A 14,639-nucleotide genomic window follows, 5' to 3' on the forward strand; every position below is an offset into this window, starting at 1 on the left:
TTGCTTGTTACGATGACGGAAGAAGAAGAAATGTGTGTGGAACTTCACTGCATCGGCTGCTCGCCTTTCAGCGCCCCTGTGTCTTATCAGACGAAGGTGACTGTGAAATTGGCAACGAGGCAGAGGTTAACGAACACATGCAAATGGCAACGTTCAACGTCAGCCGAAATAGCTCAGTTGGGAGAGCGTTAGACTGAAGATCTAAAGGTCCCTGGTTCGATCCCGGGTTTCGGCAGGTATTCGTTTTGATGCGACGCCAATGGAATTACTCTGCGTTTGTGATAATGCAACTACCGCTGACAACAAAAATGACTCTCTCCTGTAGCTGTTCTGGTTGTCTAGTGCATGCCATAAGAGGAACTCACTAGACAACTAACTCCCCTAGAAGCAAAAGAATTAAAAATATCCTACCGACTGCATTCCTTTTTCTGTGTCAGGTGGTGAAGAACGTCTTCAACGGAACCGTGAAATGAGCGAAAGCGTGGGAAACATTGCATTCGAAATGCTTGTGAATTTTCCAATTGCCCAGTGAGTGTCGACAAAACACGTAAATTCTCTGCTCCGACGTATGAGGCGTAACAACTAGTGCAATTTGTTGTTACATCGTGTGCCAGCAGTCTTCGAGAGTGTGTTACGAGCTTAGCGTGATAAGTTTGTAGACAGCATGTAGGCGACGTTTTATTAGTAACGGCCCCATACAGCGATTGCACAACAGTAAAGGACATGAGTCAATGTATAGTTGTGCATTGTGGGAGGTTTTGCAGCCTCGTCTGAGCCCGAATAGCTCAGTTGGTAGAGCATTAGGCTTTTAACCTAAGGGTCCAGGGTTCAAGTCCCCGTCGAGGCGGAAATTTTAACACTTTGGTAGCGATTCGTCTGGTAGCGGTGGAAACGCTACGGAAAATAATGCAGTTACGCCGTTTACTGACACCACAGTGCTTTAAACGGTAGCAGTTGCATGTGTCGGGAGAACACCGCGCTAACGGCAGTCGTGGCCGAGTGGTTAAGGCGTCTGACTCGAAATCAGATTCCCTCTGGGAGCGTAGGTTCGAATCCTACCGGCTGCGTGCGATTTTGCGTACAGAGGAGCAAACATTTTCGCACACATGTGACATGCGTGGGCGAATGCGGGTGCAAACCAGTGACGCCATTCTCAACAAGACGAAAATTTCCGTTTTAAGAATACTGAGTTTTCGCGACGACCGCTGCTTACTGTGGCTATCGGTTCACCTCACACTGACACTGACGCTGGGACTGCAGAAAGCCGTCGCTGAGATCGTGAGTTCACAGATGTGCTCGAAAGTGATGGACAGAGCGAACATTTCATTTTCTTTTTAAGAATCGCAATTTCCATCACTCGAGTGCGGCCAAAGCAGTGGTGCAGCGTTTCTTTTCTTAAGATCTCGCAGCTGCTTGGAGGTATGTCGATCGTTTTAAGACGACAGAAAACTAGCGTCAGCGGTGCGTCAGTGGGAAGTCGGTGAAGTCGCCATTGGAGCCATAAGCCAGTAATTACGACATACGAATCACTCGCGCACCGCGCAGCTGTACGATAATGCTCGTGCGTGGGCCCGCATAGCTGAGTCGGTAGAGCGCTAGGTTTTCAACCAAAGGGTCCTGGGTTCAAGTCCCTGTCTGGGCGAAAATTAATACACTTTCGTAACGGCTAATGGAAACCCTACAGAAAAGAGTGAGGCCACGCCGTTTTCTGCCATCAGATTGCTTCTAAAGATGGCGGTTTCAGTTGTCGGGAGTCGCTTCCGCCACCGGCAGTCGTGGCCGAGTGGTTAAGGCGTCTGACTTGAAATCAGATTCCCTCTGGGAGCGTAGGTTCGAGTCCTGCCGACTGCGAAAATTTTCTCGCTCTCAAAAGGCGGACGTTCAGCTGCATCCTAGCAGTTGCGTCACTACTAAACACGTGGGTCACCAGCAATGTGCAGTGCTATTTGATCCAGGGCGCAGCGTTACAGTCGCGCCCAGAAGCCGCAGCTCATCTCCGCGTCTCACAGCCGTCCACCTGGTGTTAGTACAAGTGTCGCCTCACTGGGCAGTGCAGATGTGTCCATTTTAGCTTGCAGACGATGACGTGTAGCAATTTATGAGCTAACGCAAGTCGTATGTTTTACCGTGTGTATCTGCTAGATACTGCCTCTCATACGGTGGAGAGACTCACTCCTTCTTGTGTCTCGTTCTCCGCACACGAGTTGCCCCTGGCATCGATATAGCACGGGTTTTCTAGCGTCAGCGAAGTCAATATTACACGAATCGAGTCGACATGTTTGCTTGTTACGATGACGGAAGAAGAAGAAATGTGTGTGGAACTTCACTGCATCGGCTGCTCGCCTTTCAGCGCCCCTGTGTCTTATCAGACGAAGGTGACTGTGAAATTGGCAACGAGGCAGAGGTTAACGAACACATGCAAATGGCAACGTTCAACGTCAGCCGAAATAGCTCAGTTGGGAGAGCGTTAGACTGAAGATCTAAAGGTCCCTGGTTCGATCCCGGGTTTCGGCAGGTATTCGTTTTGATGCGACGCCAATGGAATTACTCTGCGTTTGTGATAATGCAACTACCGCTGACAACAAAAATGACTCTCTCCTGTAGCTGTTCTGGTTGTCTAGTGCATGCCATAAGAGGAACTCACTAGACAACTAACTCCCCTAGAAGCAAAAGAATTAAAAATATCCTACCGACTGCATTCCTTTTTCTGTGTCAGGTGGTGAAGAACGTCTTCAACGGAACCGTGAAATGAGCGAAAGCGTGGGAAACATTGCATTCGAAATGCTTGTGAATTTTCCAATTGCCCAGTGAGTGTCGACAAAACACGTAAATTCTCTGCTCCGACGTATGAGGCGTAACAACTAGTGCAATTTGTTGTTACATCGTGTGCCAGCAGTCTTCGAGAGTGTGTTACGAGCTTAGCGTGATAAGTTTGTAGACAGCATGTAGGCGACGTTTTATTAGTAACGGCCCCATACAGCGATTGCACAACAGTAAAGGACATGAGTCAATGTATAGTTGTGCATTGTGGGAGGTTTTGCAGCCTCGTCTGAGCCCGAATAGCTCAGTTGGTAGAGCATTAGGCTTTTAACCTAAGGGTCCAGGGTTCAAGTCCCCGTCGAGGCGGAAATTTTAACACTTTGGTAGCGATTCGTCTGGTAGCGGTGGAAACGCTACGGAAAATAATGCAGTTACGCCGTTTACTGACACCACAGTGCTTTAAACGGTAGCAGTTGCATGTGTCGGGAGAACACCGCGCTAACGGCAGTCGTGGCCGAGTGGTTAAGGCGTCTGACTCGAAATCAGATTCCCTCTGGGAGCGTAGGTTCGAATCCTACCGGCTGCGTGCGATTTTGCGTACAGAGGAGCAAACATTTTCGCACACATGTGACATGCGTGGGCGAATGCGGGTGCAAACCAGTGACGCCATTCTCAACAAGACGAAAATTTCCGTTTTAAGAATACTGAGTTTTCGCGACGACCGCTGCTTACTGTGGCTATCGGTTCACCTCACACTGACACTGACGCTGGGACTGCAGAAAGCCGTCGCTGAGATCGTGAGTTCACAGATGTGCTCGAAAGTGATGGACAGAGCGAACATTTCATTTTCTTTTTAAGAATCGCAATTTCCATCACTCGAGTGCGGCCAAAGCAGTGGTGCAGCGTTTCTTTTCTTAAGATCTCGCAGCTGCTTGGAGGTATGTCGATCGTTTTAAGACGACAGAAAACTAGCGTCAGCGGTGCGTCAGTGGGAAGTCGGTGAAGTCGCCATTGGAGCCATAAGCCAGTAATTACGACATACGAATCACTCGCGCACCGCGCAGCTGTACGATAATGCTCGTGCGTGGGCCCGCATAGCTGAGTCGGTAGAGCGCTAGGTTTTCAACCAAAGGGTCCTGGGTTCAAGTCCCTGTCTGGGCGAAAATTAATACACTTTCGTAACGGCTAATGGAAACCCTACAGAAAAGAGTGAGGCCACGCCGTTTTCTGCCATCAGATTGCTTCTAAAGATGGCGGTTTCAGTTGTCGGGAGTCGCTTCCGCCACCGGCAGTCGTGGCCGAGTGGTTAAGGCGTCTGACTTGAAATCAGATTCCCTCTGGGAGCGTAGGTTCGAGTCCTGCCGACTGCGAAAATTTTCTCGCTCTCAAAAGGCGGACGTTCAGCTGCATCCTAGCAGTTGCGTCACTACTAAACACGTGGGTCACCAGCAATGTGCAGTGCTATTTGATCCAGGGCGCAGCGTTACAGTCGCGCCCAGAAGCCGCAGCTCATCTCCGCGTCTCACAGCCGTCCACCTGGTGTTAGTACAAGTGTCGCCTCACTGGGCAGTGCAGATGTGTCCATTTTAGCTTGCAGACGATGACGTGTAGCAATTTATGAGCTAACGCAAGTCGTATGTTTTACCGTGTGTATCTGCTAGATACTGCCTCTCATACGGTGGAGAGACTCACTCCTTCTTGTGTCTCGTTCTCCGCACACGAGTTGCCCCTGGCATCGATATAGCACGGGTTTTCTAGCGTCAGCGAAGTCAATATTACACGAATCGAGTCGACATGTTTGCTTGTTACGATGACGGAAGAAGAAGAAATGTGTGTGGAACTTCACTGCATCGGCTGCTCGCCTTTCAGCGCCCCTGTGTCTTATCAGACGAAGGTGACTGTGAAATTGGCAACGAGGCAGAGGTTAACGAACACATGCAAATGGCAACGTTCAACGTCAGCCGAAATAGCTCAGTTGGGAGAGCGTTAGACTGAAGATCTAAAGGTCCCTGGTTCGATCCCGGGTTTCGGCAGGTATTCGTTTTGATGCGACGCCAATGGAATTACTCTGCGTTTGTGATAATGCAACTACCGCTGACAACAAAAATGACTCTCTCCTGTAGCTGTTCTGGTTGTCTAGTGCATGCCATAAGAGGAACTCACTAGACAACTAACTCCCCTAGAAGCAAAAGAATTAAAAATATCCTACCGACTGCATTCCTTTTTCTGTGTCAGGTGGTGAAGAACGTCTTCAACGGAACCGTGAAATGAGCGAAAGCGTGGGAAACATTGCATTCGAAATGCTTGTGAATTTTCCAATTGCCCAGTGAGTGTCGACAAAACACGTAAATTCTCTGCTCCGACGTATGAGGCGTAACAACTAGTGCAATTTGTTGTTACATCGTGTGCCAGCAGTCTTCGAGAGTGTGTTACGAGCTTAGCGTGATAAGTTTGTAGACAGCATGTAGGCGACGTTTTATTAGTAACGGCCCCATACAGCGATTGCACAACAGTAAAGGACATGAGTCAATGTATAGTTGTGCATTGTGGGAGGTTTTGCAGCCTCGTCTGAGCCCGAATAGCTCAGTTGGTAGAGCATTAGGCTTTTAACCTAAGGGTCCAGGGTTCAAGTCCCCGTCGAGGCGGAAATTTTAACACTTTGGTAGCGATTCGTCTGGTAGCGGTGGAAACGCTACGGAAAATAATGCAGTTACGCCGTTTACTGACACCACAGTGCTTTAAACGGTAGCAGTTGCATGTGTCGGGAGAACACCGCGCTAACGGCAGTCGTGGCCGAGTGGTTAAGGCGTCTGACTCGAAATCAGATTCCCTCTGGGAGCGTAGGTTCGAATCCTACCGGCTGCGTGCGATTTTGCGTACAGAGGAGCAAACATTTTCGCACACATGTGACATGCGTGGGCGAATGCGGGTGCAAACCAGTGACGCCATTCTCAACAAGACGAAAATTTCCGTTTTAAGAATACTGAGTTTTCGCGACGACCGCTGCTTACTGTGGCTATCGGTTCACCTCACACTGACACTGACGCTGGGACTGCAGAAAGCCGTCGCTGAGATCGTGAGTTCACAGATGTGCTCGAAAGTGATGGACAGAGCGAACATTTCATTTTCTTTTTAAGAATCGCAATTTCCATCACTCGAGTGCGGCCAAAGCAGTGGTGCAGCGTTTCTTTTCTTAAGATCTCGCAGCTGCTTGGAGGTATGTCGATCGTTTTAAGACGACAGAAAACTAGCGTCAGCGGTGCGTCAGTGGGAAGTCGGTGAAGTCGCCATTGGAGCCATAAGCCAGTAATTACGACATACGAATCACTCGCGCACCGCGCAGCTGTACGATAATGCTCGTGCGTGGGCCCGCATAGCTGAGTCGGTAGAGCGCTAGGTTTTCAACCAAAGGGTCCTGGGTTCAAGTCCCTGTCTGGGCGAAAATTAATACACTTTCGTAACGGCTAATGGAAACCCTACAGAAAAGAGTGAGGCCACGCCGTTTTCTGCCATCAGATTGCTTCTAAAGATGGCGGTTTCAGTTGTCGGGAGTCGCTTCCGCCACCGGCAGTCGTGGCCGAGTGGTTAAGGCGTCTGACTTGAAATCAGATTCCCTCTGGGAGCGTAGGTTCGAGTCCTGCCGACTGCGAAAATTTTCTCGCTCTCAAAAGGCGGACGTTCAGCTGCATCCTAGCAGTTGCGTCACTACTAAACACGTGGGTCACCAGCAATGTGCAGTGCTATTTGATCCAGGGCGCAGCGTTACAGTCGCGCCCAGAAGCCGCAGCTCATCTCCGCGTCTCACAGCCGTCCACCTGGTGTTAGTACAAGTGTCGCCTCACTGGGCAGTGCAGATGTGTCCATTTTAGCTTGCAGACGATGACGTGTAGCAATTTATGAGCTAACGCAAGTCGTATGTTTTACCGTGTGTATCTGCTAGATACTGCCTCTCATACGGTGGAGAGACTCACTCCTTCTTGTGTCTCGTTCTCCGCACACGAGTTGCCCCTGGCATCGATATAGCACGGGTTTTCTAGCGTCAGCGAAGTCAATATTACACGAATCGAGTCGACATGTTTGCTTGTTACGATGACGGAAGAAGAAGAAATGTGTGTGGAACTTCACTGCATCGGCTGCTCGCCTTTCAGCGCCCCTGTGTCTTATCAGACGAAGGTGACTGTGAAATTGGCAACGAGGCAGAGGTTAACGAACACATGCAAATGGCAACGTTCAACGTCAGCCGAAATAGCTCAGTTGGGAGAGCGTTAGACTGAAGATCTAAAGGTCCCTGGTTCGATCCCGGGTTTCGGCAGGTATTCGTTTTGATGCGACGCCAATGGAATTACTCTGCGTTTGTGATAATGCAACTACCGCTGACAACAAAAATGACTCTCTCCTGTAGCTGTTCTGGTTGTCTAGTGCATGCCATAAGAGGAACTCACTAGACAACTAACTCCCCTAGAAGCAAAAGAATTAAAAATATCCTACCGACTGCATTCCTTTTTCTGTGTCAGGTGGTGAAGAACGTCTTCAACGGAACCGTGAAATGAGCGAAAGCGTGGGAAACATTGCATTCGAAATGCTTGTGAATTTTCCAATTGCCCAGTGAGTGTCGACAAAACACGTAAATTCTCTGCTCCGACGTATGAGGCGTAACAACTAGTGCAATTTGTTGTTACATCGTGTGCCAGCAGTCTTCGAGAGTGTGTTACGAGCTTAGCGTGATAAGTTTGTAGACAGCATGTAGGCGACGTTTTATTAGTAACGGCCCCATACAGCGATTGCACAACAGTAAAGGACATGAGTCAATGTATAGTTGTGCATTGTGGGAGGTTTTGCAGCCTCGTCTGAGCCCGAATAGCTCAGTTGGTAGAGCATTAGGCTTTTAACCTAAGGGTCCAGGGTTCAAGTCCCCGTCGAGGCGGAAATTTTAACACTTTGGTAGCGATTCGTCTGGTAGCGGTGGAAACGCTACGGAAAATAATGCAGTTACGCCGTTTACTGACACCACAGTGCTTTAAACGGTAGCAGTTGCATGTGTCGGGAGAACACCGCGCTAACGGCAGTCGTGGCCGAGTGGTTAAGGCGTCTGACTCGAAATCAGATTCCCTCTGGGAGCGTAGGTTCGAATCCTACCGGCTGCGTGCGATTTTGCGTACAGAGGAGCAAACATTTTCGCACACATGTGACATGCGTGGGCGAATGCGGGTGCAAACCAGTGACGCCATTCTCAACAAGACGAAAATTTCCGTTTTAAGAATACTGAGTTTTCGCGACGACCGCTGCTTACTGTGGCTATCGGTTCACCTCACACTGACACTGACGCTGGGACTGCAGAAAGCCGTCGCTGAGATCGTGAGTTCACAGATGTGCTCGAAAGTGATGGACAGAGCGAACATTTCATTTTCTTTTTAAGAATCGCAATTTCCATCACTCGAGTGCGGCCAAAGCAGTGGTGCAGCGTTTCTTTTCTTAAGATCTCGCAGCTGCTTGGAGGTATGTCGATCGTTTTAAGACGACAGAAAACTAGCGTCAGCGGTGCGTCAGTGGGAAGTCGGTGAAGTCGCCATTGGAGCCATAAGCCAGTAATTACGACATACGAATCACTCGCGCACCGCGCAGCTGTACGATAATGCTCGTGCGTGGGCCCGCATAGCTGAGTCGGTAGAGCGCTAGGTTTTCAACCAAAGGGTCCTGGGTTCAAGTCCCTGTCTGGGCGAAAATTAATACACTTTCGTAACGGCTAATGGAAACCCTACAGAAAAGAGTGAGGCCACGCCGTTTTCTGCCATCAGATTGCTTCTAAAGATGGCGGTTTCAGTTGTCGGGAGTCGCTTCCGCCACCGGCAGTCGTGGCCGAGTGGTTAAGGCGTCTGACTTGAAATCAGATTCCCTCTGGGAGCGTAGGTTCGAGTCCTGCCGACTGCGAAAATTTTCTCGCTCTCAAAAGGCGGACGTTCAGCTGCATCCTAGCAGTTGCGTCACTACTAAACACGTGGGTCACCAGCAATGTGCAGTGCTATTTGATCCAGGGCGCAGCGTTACAGTCGCGCCCAGAAGCCGCAGCTCATCTCCGCGTCTCACAGCCGTCCACCTGGTGTTAGTACAAGTGTCGCCTCACTGGGCAGTGCAGATGTGTCCATTTTAGCTTGCAGACGATGACGTGTAGCAATTTATGAGCTAACGCAAGTCGTATGTTTTACCGTGTGTATCTGCTAGATACTGCCTCTCATACGGTGGAGAGACTCACTCCTTCTTGTGTCTCGTTCTCCGCACACGAGTTGCCCCTGGCATCGATATAGCACGGGTTTTCTAGCGTCAGCGAAGTCAATATTACACGAATCGAGTCGACATGTTTGCTTGTTACGATGACGGAAGAAGAAGAAATGTGTGTGGAACTTCACTGCATCGGCTGCTCGCCTTTCAGCGCCCCTGTGTCTTATCAGACGAAGGTGACTGTGAAATTGGCAACGAGGCAGAGGTTAACGAACACATGCAAATGGCAACGTACAACGTCAGCCGAAATAGCTCAGTTGGGAGAGCGTTAGACTGAAGATCTAAAGGTCCCTGGTTCGATCCCGGGTTTCGGCAGGTATTCGTTTTGATGCGACGCCAATGGAATTACTCTGCGTTTGTGATAATGCAACTACCGCTGACAACAAAAATGACTCTCTCCTGTAGCTGTTCTGGTTGTCTAGTGCATGCCATAAGAGGAACTCACTAGACAACTAACTCCCCTAGAAGCAAAAGAATTAAAAATATCCTACCGACTGCATTCCTTTTTCTGTGTCAGGTGGTGAAGAACGTCTTCAACGGAACCGTGAAATGAGCGAAAGCGTGGGAAACATTGCATTCGAAATGCTTGTGAATTTTCCAATTGCCCAGTGAGTGTCGACAAAACACGTAAATTCTCTGCTCCGACGTATGAGGCGTAACAACTAGTGCAATTTGTTGTTACATCGTGTGCCAGCAGTCTTCGAGAGTGTGTTACGAGCTTAGCGTGATAAGTTTGTAGACAGCATGTAGGCGACGTTTTATTAGTAACGGCCCCATACAGCGATTGCACAACAGTAAAGGACATGAGTCAATGTATAGTTGTGCATTGTGGGAGGTTTTGCAGCCTCGTCTGAGCCCGAATAGCTCAGTTGGTAGAGCATTAGGCTTTTAACCTAAGGGTCCAGGGTTCAAGTCCCCGTCGAGGCGGAAATTTTAACACTTTGGTAGCGATTCGTCTGGTAGCGGTGGAAACGCTACGGAAAATAATGCAGTTACGCCGTTTACTGACACCACAGTGCTTTAAACGGTAGCAGTTGCATGTGTCGGGAGAACACCGCGCTAACGGCAGTCGTGGCCGAGTGGTTAAGGCGTCTGACTCGAAATCAGATTCCCTCTGGGAGCGTAGGTTCGAATCCTACCGGCTGCGTGCGATTTTGCGTACAGAGGAGCAAACATTTTCGCACACATGTGACATGCGTGGGCGAATGCGGGTGCAAACCAGTGACGCCATTCTCAACAAGACGAAAATTTCCGTTTTAAGAATACTGAGTTTTCGCGACGACCGCTGCTTACTGTGGCTATCGGTTCACCTCACACTGACACTGACGCTGGGACTGCAGAAAGCCGTCGCTGAGATCGTGAGTTCACAGATGTGCTCGAAAGTGATGGACAGAGCGAACATTTCATTTTCTTTTTAAGAATCGCAATTTCCATCACTCGAGTGCGGCCAAAGCAGTGGTGCAGCGTTTCTTTTCTTAAGATCTCGCAGCTGCTTGGAGGTATGTCGATCGTTTTAAGACGACAGAAAACTAGCGTCAGCGGTGCGTCAGTGGGAAGTCGGTGAAGTCGCCATTGGAGCCATAAGCCAGTAATTACGACATACGAATCACTCGCGCACCGCGCAGCTGTACGATAATGCTCGTGCGTGGGCCCGCATAGCTGAGTCGGTAGAGCGCTAGGTTTTCAACCAAAGGGTCCTGGGTTCAAGTCCCTGTCTGGGCGAAAATTAATACACTTTCGTAACGGCTAATGGAAACCCTACAGAAAAGAGTGAGGCCACGCCGTTTTCTGCCATCAGATTGCTTCTAAAGATGGCGGTTTCAGTTGTCGGGAGTCGCTTCCGCCACCGGCAGTCGTGGCCGAGTGGTTAAGGCGTCTGACTTGAAATCAGATTCCCTCTGGGAGCGTAGGTTCGAGTCCTGCCGACTGCGAAAATTTTCTCGCTCTCAAAAGGCGGACGTTCAGCTGCATCCTAGCAGTTGCGTCACTACTAAACACGTGGGTCACCAGCAATGTGCAGTGCTATTTGATCCAGGGCGCAGCGTTACAGTCGCGCCCAGAAGCCGCAGCTCATCTCCGCGTCTCACAGCCGTCCACCTGGTGTTAGTACAAGTGTCGCCTCACTGGGCAGTGCAGATGTGTCCATTTTAGCTTGCAGACGATGACGTGTAGCAATTTATGAGCTAACGCAAGTCGTATGTTTTACCGTGTGTATCTGCTAGATACTGCCTCTCATACGGTGGAGAGACTCACTCCTTCTTGTGTCTCGTTCTCCGCACACGAGTTGCCCCTGGCATCGATATAGCACGGGTTTTCTAGCGTCAGCGAAGTCAATATTACACGAATCGAGTCGACATGTTTGCTTGTTACGATGACGGAAGAAGAAGAAATGTGTGTGGAACTTCACTGCATCGGCTGCTCGCCTTTCAGCGCCCCTGTGTCTTATCAGACGAAGGTGACTGTGAAATTGGCAACGAGGCAGAGGTTAACGAACACATGCAAATGGCAACGTTCAACGTCAGCCGAAATAGCTCAGTTGGGAGAGCGTTAGACTGAAGATCTAAAGGTCCCTGGTTCGATCCCGGGTTTCGGCAGGTATTCGTTTTGATGCGACGCCAATGGAATTACTCTGCGTTTGTGATAATGCAACTACCGCTGACAACAAAAATGACTCTCTCCTGTAGCTGTTCTGGTTGTCTAGTGCATGCCATAAGAGGAACTCACTAGACAACTAACTCCCCTAGAAGCAAAAGAATTAAAAATATCCTACCGACTGCATTCCTTTTTCTGTGTCAGGTGGTGAAGAACGTCTTCAACGGAACCGTGAAATGAGCGAAAGCGTGGGAAACATTGCATTCGAAATGCTTGTGAATTTTCCAATTGCCCAGTGAGTGTCGACAAAACACGTAAATTCTCTGCTCCGACGTATGAGGCGTAACAACTAGTGCAATTTGTTGTTACATCGTGTGCCAGCAGTCTTCGAGAGTGTGTTACGAGCTTAGCGTGATAAGTTTGTAGACAGCATGTAGGCGACGTTTTATTAGTAACGGCCCCATACAGCGATTGCACAACAGTAAAGGACATGAGTCAATGTATAGTTGTGCATTGTGGGAGGTTTTGCAGCCTCGTCTGAGCCCGAATAGCTCAGTTGGTAGAGCATTAGGCTTTTAACCTAAGGGTCCAGGGTTCAAGTCCCCGTCGAGGCGGAAATTTTAACACTTTGGTAGCGATTCGTCTGGTAGCGGTGGAAACGCTACGGAAAATAATGCAGTTACGCCGTTTACTGACACCACAGTGCTTTAAACGGTAGCAGTTGCATGTGTCGGGAGAACACCGCGCTAACGGCAGTCGTGGCCGAGTGGTTAAGGCGTCTGACTCGAAATCAGATTCCCTCTGGGAGCGTAGGTTCGAATCCTACCGGCTGCGTGCGATTTTGCGTACAGAGGAGCAAACATTTTCGCACACATGTGACATGCGTGGGCGAATGCGGGTGCAAACCAGTGACGCCATTCTCAACAAGACGAAAATTTCCGTTTTAAGAATACTGAGTTTTCGCGACGACCGCTGCTTACTGTGGCTATCGGTTCACCTCACACTGACACTGACGCTGGGACTGCAGAAAGCCGTCGCTGAGATCGTGAGTTCACAGATGTGCTCGAAAGTGATGGACAGAGCGAACATTTCATTTTCTTTTTAAGAATCGCAATTTCCATCACTCGAGTGCGGCCAAAGCAGTGGTGCAGCGTTTCTTTTCTTAAGATCTCGCAGCTGCTTGGAGGTATGTCGATCGTTTTAAGACGACAGAAAACTAGCGTCAGCGGTGCGTCAGTGGGAAGTCGGTGAAGTCGCCATTGGAGCCATAAGCCAGTAATTACGACATACGAATCACTCGCGCACCGCGCAGCTGTACGATAATGCTCGTGCGTGGGCCCGCATAGCTGAGTCGGTAGAGCGCTAGGTTTTCAACCAAAGGGTCCTGGGTTCAAGTCCCTGTCTGGGCGAAAATTAATACACTTTCGTAACGGCTAATGGAAACCCTACAGAAAAGAGTGAGGCCACGCCGTTTTCTGCCATCAGATTGCTTCTAAAGATGGCGGTTTCAGTTGTCGGGAGTCGCTTCCGCCACCGGCAGTCGTGGCCGAGTGGTTAAGGCGTCTGACTTGAAATCAGATTCCCTCTGGGAGCGTAGGTTCGAGTCCTGCCGACTGCGAAAATTTTCTCGCTCTCAAAAGGCGGACGTTCAGCTGCATCCTAGCAGTTGCGTCACTACTAAACACGTGGGTCACCAGCAATGTGCAGTGCTATTTGATCCAGGGCGCAGCGTTACAGTCGCGCCCAGAAGCCGCAGCTCATCTCCGCGTCTCACAGCCGTCCACCTGGTGTTAGTACAAGTGTCGCCTCACTGGGCAGTGCAGATGTGTCCATTTTAGCTTGCAGACGATGACGTGTAGCAATTTATGAGCTAACGCAAGTCGTATGTTTTACCGTGTGTATCTGCTAGATACTGCCTCTCATACGGTGGAGAGACTCACTCCTTCTTGTGTCTCGTTCTCCGCACACGAGTTGCCCCTGGCATCGATATAGCACGGGTTTTCTAGCGTCAGCGAAGTCAATATTACACGAATCGAGTCGACATGTTTGCTTGTTACGATGACGGAAGAAGAAGAAATGTGTGTGGAACTTCACTGCATCGGCTGCTCGCCTTTCAGCGCCCCTGTGTCTTATCAGACGAAGGTGACTGTGAAATTGGCAACGAGGCAGAGGTTAACGAACACATGCAAATGGCAACGTTCAACGTCAGCCGAAATAGCTCAGTTGGGAGAGCGTTAGACTGAAGATCTAAAGGTCCCTGGTTCGATCCCGGGTTTCGGCAGGTATTCGTTTTGATGCGACGCCAATGGAATTACTCTGCGTTTGTGATAATGCAACTACCGCTGACAACAAAAATGACTCTCTCCTGTAGCTGTTCTGGTTGTCTAGTGCATGCCATAAGAGGAACTCACTAGACAACTAACTCCCCTAGAAGCAAAAGAATTAAAAATATCCTACCGACTGCATTCCTTTTTCTGTGTCAGGTGGTGAAGAACGTCTTCAACGGAACCGTGAAATGAGCGAAAGCGTGGGAAACATTGCATTCGAAATGCTTGTGAATTTTCCAATTGCCCAGTGAGTGTCGACAAAACACGTAAATTCTCTGCTCCGACGTATGAGGCGTAACAACTAGTGCAATTTGTTGTTACATCGTGTGCCAGCAGTCTTCGAGAGTGTGTTACGAGCTTAGCGTGATAAGTTTGTAGACAGCATGTAGGCGACGTTTTATTAGTAACGGCCCCATACAGCGATTGCACAACAGTAAAGGACATGAGTCAATGTATAGTTGTGCATTGTGGGAGGTTTTGCAGCCTCGTCTGAGCCCGAATAGCTCAGTTGGTAGAGCATTAGGCTTTTAACCTAAGGGTCCAGGGTTCAAGTCCCCGTCGAGGCGGAAATTTTAACACTTTGGTAGCGATTCGTCTGGTAGCGGTGGAAACGCTACGGAAAATAATGCAGTTACGCCGTTTACTGACACCACAGTGCTTTAAACGGTAGCAGTTGCATGTGTC

The 14,639-nt window shown here is 49.4% G+C and overlaps 26 non-coding genes across 26 annotated transcripts; all 26 read left to right on the top strand.

Annotated features, from left to right (window-relative positions):
- Positions 1-162: 162 nt before the first annotated feature.
- Positions 163-235, top strand: Trnaf-gaa. The gene has a single exon. It is a non-coding gene; the product is annotated as a tRNA-Phe (tRNA).
- A 539-nt stretch (positions 236-774) lies between these two features.
- Positions 775-847, top strand: Trnak-uuu. Its single transcript has one exon. It is a non-coding gene; the product is annotated as a tRNA-Lys (tRNA).
- A 138-nt stretch (positions 848-985) lies between these two features.
- Trnas-cga lies at positions 986-1,067 on the top strand. The gene has a single exon. It is a non-coding gene; the product is annotated as a tRNA-Ser (tRNA).
- A 702-nt stretch (positions 1,068-1,769) lies between these two features.
- Trnas-uga lies at positions 1,770-1,851 on the top strand. The gene has a single exon. It is a non-coding gene; the product is annotated as a tRNA-Ser (tRNA).
- Positions 1,852-2,441: 590 nt separating this feature from the next.
- Positions 2,442-2,514, top strand: Trnaf-gaa. Its single transcript has one exon. It is a non-coding gene; the product is annotated as a tRNA-Phe (tRNA).
- A 539-nt stretch (positions 2,515-3,053) lies between these two features.
- On the top strand, positions 3,054-3,126 carry Trnak-uuu. The gene has a single exon. It is a non-coding gene; the product is annotated as a tRNA-Lys (tRNA).
- Positions 3,127-3,264: 138 nt separating this feature from the next.
- On the top strand, positions 3,265-3,346 carry Trnas-cga. Its single transcript has one exon. It is a non-coding gene; the product is annotated as a tRNA-Ser (tRNA).
- Positions 3,347-4,048: 702 nt separating this feature from the next.
- Positions 4,049-4,130, top strand: Trnas-uga. Its single transcript has one exon. It is a non-coding gene; the product is annotated as a tRNA-Ser (tRNA).
- A 590-nt stretch (positions 4,131-4,720) lies between these two features.
- Trnaf-gaa lies at positions 4,721-4,793 on the top strand. The gene has a single exon. It is a non-coding gene; the product is annotated as a tRNA-Phe (tRNA).
- A 539-nt stretch (positions 4,794-5,332) lies between these two features.
- Positions 5,333-5,405, top strand: Trnak-uuu. The gene has a single exon. It is a non-coding gene; the product is annotated as a tRNA-Lys (tRNA).
- Positions 5,406-5,543: 138 nt separating this feature from the next.
- On the top strand, positions 5,544-5,625 carry Trnas-cga. Its single transcript has one exon. It is a non-coding gene; the product is annotated as a tRNA-Ser (tRNA).
- Positions 5,626-6,327: 702 nt separating this feature from the next.
- Positions 6,328-6,409, top strand: Trnas-uga. Its single transcript has one exon. It is a non-coding gene; the product is annotated as a tRNA-Ser (tRNA).
- A 590-nt stretch (positions 6,410-6,999) lies between these two features.
- On the top strand, positions 7,000-7,072 carry Trnaf-gaa. Its single transcript has one exon. It is a non-coding gene; the product is annotated as a tRNA-Phe (tRNA).
- Positions 7,073-7,611: 539 nt separating this feature from the next.
- Positions 7,612-7,684, top strand: Trnak-uuu. Its single transcript has one exon. It is a non-coding gene; the product is annotated as a tRNA-Lys (tRNA).
- Positions 7,685-7,822: 138 nt separating this feature from the next.
- Positions 7,823-7,904, top strand: Trnas-cga. Its single transcript has one exon. It is a non-coding gene; the product is annotated as a tRNA-Ser (tRNA).
- A 702-nt stretch (positions 7,905-8,606) lies between these two features.
- Positions 8,607-8,688, top strand: Trnas-uga. Its single transcript has one exon. It is a non-coding gene; the product is annotated as a tRNA-Ser (tRNA).
- Positions 8,689-9,278: 590 nt separating this feature from the next.
- Trnaf-gaa lies at positions 9,279-9,351 on the top strand. Its single transcript has one exon. It is a non-coding gene; the product is annotated as a tRNA-Phe (tRNA).
- A 539-nt stretch (positions 9,352-9,890) lies between these two features.
- Positions 9,891-9,963, top strand: Trnak-uuu. The gene has a single exon. It is a non-coding gene; the product is annotated as a tRNA-Lys (tRNA).
- A 138-nt stretch (positions 9,964-10,101) lies between these two features.
- Positions 10,102-10,183, top strand: Trnas-cga. The gene has a single exon. It is a non-coding gene; the product is annotated as a tRNA-Ser (tRNA).
- Positions 10,184-10,885: 702 nt separating this feature from the next.
- Positions 10,886-10,967, top strand: Trnas-uga. Its single transcript has one exon. It is a non-coding gene; the product is annotated as a tRNA-Ser (tRNA).
- Positions 10,968-11,557: 590 nt separating this feature from the next.
- Positions 11,558-11,630, top strand: Trnaf-gaa. Its single transcript has one exon. It is a non-coding gene; the product is annotated as a tRNA-Phe (tRNA).
- Positions 11,631-12,169: 539 nt separating this feature from the next.
- On the top strand, positions 12,170-12,242 carry Trnak-uuu. The gene has a single exon. It is a non-coding gene; the product is annotated as a tRNA-Lys (tRNA).
- Positions 12,243-12,380: 138 nt separating this feature from the next.
- Positions 12,381-12,462, top strand: Trnas-cga. Its single transcript has one exon. It is a non-coding gene; the product is annotated as a tRNA-Ser (tRNA).
- A 702-nt stretch (positions 12,463-13,164) lies between these two features.
- Positions 13,165-13,246, top strand: Trnas-uga. Its single transcript has one exon. It is a non-coding gene; the product is annotated as a tRNA-Ser (tRNA).
- A 590-nt stretch (positions 13,247-13,836) lies between these two features.
- Positions 13,837-13,909, top strand: Trnaf-gaa. Its single transcript has one exon. It is a non-coding gene; the product is annotated as a tRNA-Phe (tRNA).
- Positions 13,910-14,448: 539 nt separating this feature from the next.
- On the top strand, positions 14,449-14,521 carry Trnak-uuu. Its single transcript has one exon. It is a non-coding gene; the product is annotated as a tRNA-Lys (tRNA).
- Positions 14,522-14,639: the final 118 nt, after the last annotated feature.

This window comes from Schistocerca americana, unplaced genomic scaffold (genome assembly GCF_021461395.2).
Source record: "Schistocerca americana isolate TAMUIC-IGC-003095 unplaced genomic scaffold, iqSchAmer2.1 HiC_scaffold_267, whole genome shotgun sequence".
In the NCBI taxonomy this organism is placed as follows: Eukaryota; Metazoa; Arthropoda; class Insecta; order Orthoptera; family Acrididae; genus Schistocerca; species Schistocerca americana.